Consider the following 6,000-nt stretch of genomic DNA (forward strand, 5'->3'; position numbering starts at 1 on the left):
TTCCATCCTTTGAAGACTTTTAATAATTCCAATTGATTTCTGGCAAAATAGAATGCTCTACCTTAAAAAAAAATAGGTTTTAATTTCTAAAAATGTATGAATTATTTTTAAAATCTCTAAAACTTCTGGCAAAAGTTCCCAATATTTTTAAAATACCAAGCCCACATACTACTGCTCTTAACCTACCTTTCTTTCCCTAGGAAATACTTCCTGTATGATCTTGATTTCAGTCACTAGAAATATGGTTCAGCATTATTTTAGTACTGAAAGGTTATAGGGAAAAAACATATATGGTATATTGCAAGGAAGAAGTGACACTGTTTTCTCTATTGCTTTTCTGTGTATGTGCTGCCATCACCAGCAGAACAATACTGCTCAATATATTTCTCTTATATCTGATTATTAATTTACAATAGTGGGTCAAATCCTATTCTCTTAACATAGTCTTAATGTAGTTAAATGAATGCTGCTAAGCTTGAAGGCAAGAGAAGGAGAAGCCCACAACCTTCGAGCACCACGAGCATTTGATCTTAGGGATTCTGCTCTCTAGTATGAAGTAGCTTTTGCTAATAGATTAATTGATTTACCACCTAGCCTCACTGCTCATAGGAAAAGCATGTGCTGCAGCTGCAAGGGTTGCTCATCCATGCTGAAGCCAGACATATCCCCAGTGCATAATCCATTTATTAGCAGTGCTCTGAATTTGTTCAGCCTTTATGCTAAAACACATTGCATCGCTAAATGGAATAGCAACATTTAAACTCATACTCTCTATCTTCCACAGGTTTGGAACAATGCCCCTCGTTAAGCTGCCTCTCATCCCACTCTGTTTAACCAGGGCTGTTGTGACTAATTGCAGCTTTCCAAGGAATTATGCATACTTATTTTAATTAAACGGACCCAAATATATTTTTCTTTTTCTCTTCTTCCTACATAGTGAATCTCTCCCCCTACCCAGCAATGCTTCTGTCAGCTCCGCATGCACTACAGATACCGAGCAGCAGCAAACACACAACGTGGCCACCAGCCTCCCTAAACTCACGCCAAGAACTCATCAGAAATACCACCTGTACCTTACTGGACCAGAACCAGCAGCACATACTTCAATAAACCTAAATAGAAAAGCTACTAATTTTTTTTTTTTTTTAAGTTTTCTTCATCTAAAATGATTTCTTTAATTGTTGAGGTGCATACAAATCCAATAACTACTTTATATTTGTTGGACTGAGCAGCTGGAATTAAGATGAGGTAAGACACATTCAATGCATTTATCATTGAGGTACCAAATTTTTGGGTGGTAAGAGCATCTACTTGATGCAAGGCCATAATGTGACGTTAAGCTGTGCAGATGCACTTGGAGCCAATCAGTGAGCCTGCTATCATCCTGTAATCCTCTTTTACAAGGTAAAAAAATGTTACAATGTCGTTAGAAAGTGGAAAAACACATCTGTGAATTGACAGAACAGTCATTTGTTTCTGTCAATATGATCTCCAATTTAAATTAAAGACTGATTTTTTGGTACTGAACTCAAATTACCGAGTACTACATTAAAAACATATACTACCAAATGCCACCTTTTAAACTATGTATGTAAATACAAGCATATTTCATTGGTAAGAGTGGTAGAATTGAAGTAATGCAGATTGTTCTTTTTCAAACTTTTTTTTCTTTTTAATCAGCACAACAGGCTTCTCATCAACACAAACAAGCCCTAGCTTGACTGTATCTATGGCAACTCGTAAGAGTTACAAAGATAAAAGCTCTAATAAAAAAATAAGTGGCTGTAAATTGTTTCCATGTTTTGTTTCCTGCCTACCACACCCAAGCTATTATCAAATCACACCCACTCAAATATACATCAGTACCAGCTTTTGTATCAGCAACATTCTATTTATAACTTAAGGGAAACTTAAGATATTTCAGATCAGAAAAAAAAGAGAAGAAAAACCTCAACAATTTATGCAATATATTTATCATATGAACCCTTTCTGCCTCTTCATTTTGAAAGGACCTACATAAATGAATTACAGCAACTTGTTTCCATTCCACCTGGCCCTCCCTTGTCTCCAGCCATCTCTTTGCCCTTGCTGCCTTGCCATTCTTTCCTGTAACACCAACCTCGGTAGCTGCAAATCTCACAGGACAGTAAGGAAGACAGCAGAGAGCGACTGCATTGCTCTGCATGCATTCCAGGCTGCAGGGAGGTGGGTGATGAGGGGGCTCTCCTGAGAGACCCGCAGCACTGCTGCTCCCAGCTGGGGCTGTACGCACAGTCAGGAAGCGAAACGCACCGAGAGTCAAAGGCAGGAATTGGCAAAAAAGGCCACGGTGCCATGCTGCTGTAAACCTGTAACCCAGAACCCACTGACACAGTCAGACTTCACCATCTTTAATGAGCTTTAATACAGTTCAAATACGTTCAGCTGATGTGTACGTACAACCTGCAGAATTTTAAGTAATGCTGGACAGTCAAGTTTAATTCAATTGTTGGAAGCTACCTAGGTTTAAACTATGGCTTAAGAAGAAGAGATGGAGCAGTAACTGGTTCAGTGTGCACATTTTGAAGCAATTCCGAGTTTACATCAGATGAGACACAAGATTTGGGCCACTCATCTCAGCTTCTTTGCTATTTTTATGATCATTTTCTGTGAGAAAACTCATGCTGCTGGAAAAGCAGAGTAATTTTTATTCTGCTCAAAATAAAGTAACAACCAAAGAGCTGGTAGATTAGTAGGTAAACATATAACCGTCTGCCAAACAAACATACACTCTAGAAACTAAAACAAATAGTCCTGTGAACAGAGAAATCCATGGAGCCTGATTTCTTCCAGATGTATTGCATTTCTTCCATATTACTTCTTACCAGAATAAAACCAGCTCCTCCACACGGCATTCATCACCTCTTACCTCCTCCACCAACATTCTCCCTCCACTGCAGCACCCTACACACCGCAGATGTCCCCCCGCCCCTCAGAGCCTTTACCTTTTACCACATGGTCTCAGAGCACGGGCAGCTCTTCTCCCACCCTCACCAAGCACTCACCACTCCTAGCAGCCACCCAGCAGACACGTGGCCCCCAAGACAAGCCCATCCCAGGACTGCTGGAGCTTACACCAAAGCCTATTCCTCACTGCCAGTACCAGCACGTCTCGTTTTTCCTGTACCCAAGCTAACAGTTTTCAGAAAGATTTCATGGGCTCGTTCTCCAGCTCCTTGCTGCTTCCCTCCCCTTCCACTGCCCACTCTCAGGTGTGATCAGTATTTCCCAAAAGGCTTAAAGGCTGCCAAGAGACTGGACTGAGAAATACAGGCACACCTCTTCCAAAGTTTTCATGGACAAACTACCCTACTACTCAGAAAGTAAAAATGTCTTTGAGCATTAAATTATAATTTAATGCACAAAGGAACAGGTTTCCCAGAGATGTGGTTGATGCCCATCCCTGGAGACTTCCGAGGCGAGGCTGGATCAGCCCCTGGGCAACCTGATCGAGCTGTGGTGCCCCTGTTCACTGCAGGGGAGTTGGACTAGATGACCTTTAAAGGTTCCTTTCCAACTCTAAGGATTCTGTGATTCTGTAATAGTTATAGCAGCAGGTGTATGAAAATTAAACTGAGTAACACTGAAAAGTATGCCGCTCCTTATTTGGGACAGAATATCTTTCATGTAACATAGAAATATTTGTAACAACATCTACTCTGATTTTTATAGCAGCAATTTCTACCATCAAACAATTAAATCAGTTTTTTTCACAGATCTGTATACATTTACATCTTTGAAGGCACTGAATTATAGAGCCATCAGAATACACTGTGATATTCTTGTCAAAAACACAAAGATAAGGGCAACTAGAAAATTGCATTTAATATTTTATCCATCCTTCCTTCACCAGAAAACAATTCAGTCCTGACATCTCTCCTTTGAACACAGTCTTGAACTGCGGCTATTGCTTCTCTGTGACCCAGAGAGACAAGGCAATAATGATGAAAGACCTGCTGGTTTTCTTCCCAGGCTACATGGCACATCCTTGTGGCAGACTTGCACTTCAAGCCCAAGTCTGAAAGTGGGAATCACACAGTAACAATTCAAAGCTAAGCAATCTATGGAGTAAAAAACACAAGGAATTTTTTCTCTCCAACCTCCATGAACTTGAGAGTGGGAATATAACGTATGTATTAGTCTGGCATTATGAATAAGACATCTCGGATCAGAAGAAATCTTCTGGAGATATTCTGCAGCAATAATGTTTGCTTGCATAAAGTCCTATTAGATCTTTGGCTGAGAGGCACTTTGTACATGAAAAACAGGTATAATATTATGTATGATTAGCTGTCCCACATAATTTAGAGTTTAATTCAGCACCTACTAAAGCTAACAGTAATGATTTTACTGATTTAAATGAAAGCTGAAACATCCTTAAATCAGTATTCCCCTGAAGTACAGAAAAGTAAATAACTGTTTGCCAGCCCCTCAAAGATGAACAATACTGCATGAAATGTAATTATACCTACGAAAGGGCTGTGCATCTTCATATGCACAATATGGCAGCGCCACAAATGTCTTTAGAAAGATTCATCCCAAAAGCTATCATTTAGGCCCTCAGATCAGCACCATTTCCAGGGAGGATACCATCATTTCTTAGGCAGTTAGTTATGTTCATTTGCAAACATTTTACCCTACACTATTTTAGTGCGACTGTTCCTACAGACTCCGTTTTGGCACACGTTCGCCTGCTACGCCCTCTTGGATGCAAATGTGTCTCCTTTCCCCTGGGCACATAAACACACACCTCACCCTGCAGACAAACATCAGAAAAGCTGATTTGCACAAGTATTTACAAGTACTTCAAATACCAACACAATTGCAACATTTCAAAGACAGCATGCAGTAATTTTTATATTAAGAAATAGTGAGAGGAAGGTAAATCATACTGAGACATGGATACAGTGAAAAAATTTTCTTCAGATGTGATCATTTTAGTTTATAATTACACACTGTTATTTCAACCCATATAAATGGACTGCCATTACAAGAAGAATGCTTTATATATATACTTGCTCTTTGCTTTCATTATGTTAAGGACTAAATCACATATGCAAGTACTGTTCTAATTGAAAAACTGCTTTGCAAAACAGCACTGCACCAAAACCTTCCTGCTGAAAGAATTCAGCACCTTCTGCCACCCTGACCAGCTATTCTTTCTTCTAAGTGAACACTCCCCCCCAAAAACTGAATAAGAACAGACAAAAAGCAAGTCATAGAACATCTCAGTGTGAAACAACCTGGGGAGAAGTGTGTCCCAATGGAAATAAATGACACGGATTAAGTGTGAAGCAGATACGGGCCATTTCATTTACCTGCTCGAGGGAGATAACTGCTCAACTGCCCAGTCCTCAACAGGCCAGTCTCAGGAAGGAATGCTAATCATTTCAGTTCTTAATCAGTTTATCCAGGCAGATCTCTGAACAATGAACTGTATTAACGTGGGAAAGAGAATCTCAAGTTTTCCCTGCACAGAGATACAGCTCTGCATTCTGCTAGGACTTCTCACCTTTCAAAGGCCTTCCTGTATCCCTGGTTCCTCACTCAGTGTGATAAAAACGCTTCGTGTCCTCTGTCACCTCGCAGCACAAGTTTTGCTCGGGTGGTGCAGTCTCCAGGTCTTTTCATTTAACTTTGTTCATGGACCTGCTCTTCATTGCAAGCTACAGGCCTTTCCAACATCTTTATCCACAAACATCTCATACCTACCACAATTCACTGCATTACTTGGACTTAAAAGCAATGACAATTTTACCTGATTAAGAATTCTCAGTTTGGACTGAATTCTTGCAGTGGTAATTACAAGTAAAATAATCTATTTGTCCTGTTTCCATCATACACATATATTTTCATTTTGCTTGGAATGCTTCTCCTCCCATGCTTTCCAAATGCTTAATCAAGTGCTGCTCCCTTTGAAATACTAATCCTGCCAAATTTTTTATTGTTATTTTTCAAGTG

The sequence above is a fragment of the Meleagris gallopavo genome, chromosome 13 (assembly GCF_000146605.3).
Source record: "Meleagris gallopavo isolate NT-WF06-2002-E0010 breed Aviagen turkey brand Nicholas breeding stock chromosome 13, Turkey_5.1, whole genome shotgun sequence".
Taxonomy (NCBI): domain Eukaryota; kingdom Metazoa; phylum Chordata; class Aves; order Galliformes; family Phasianidae; genus Meleagris; species Meleagris gallopavo.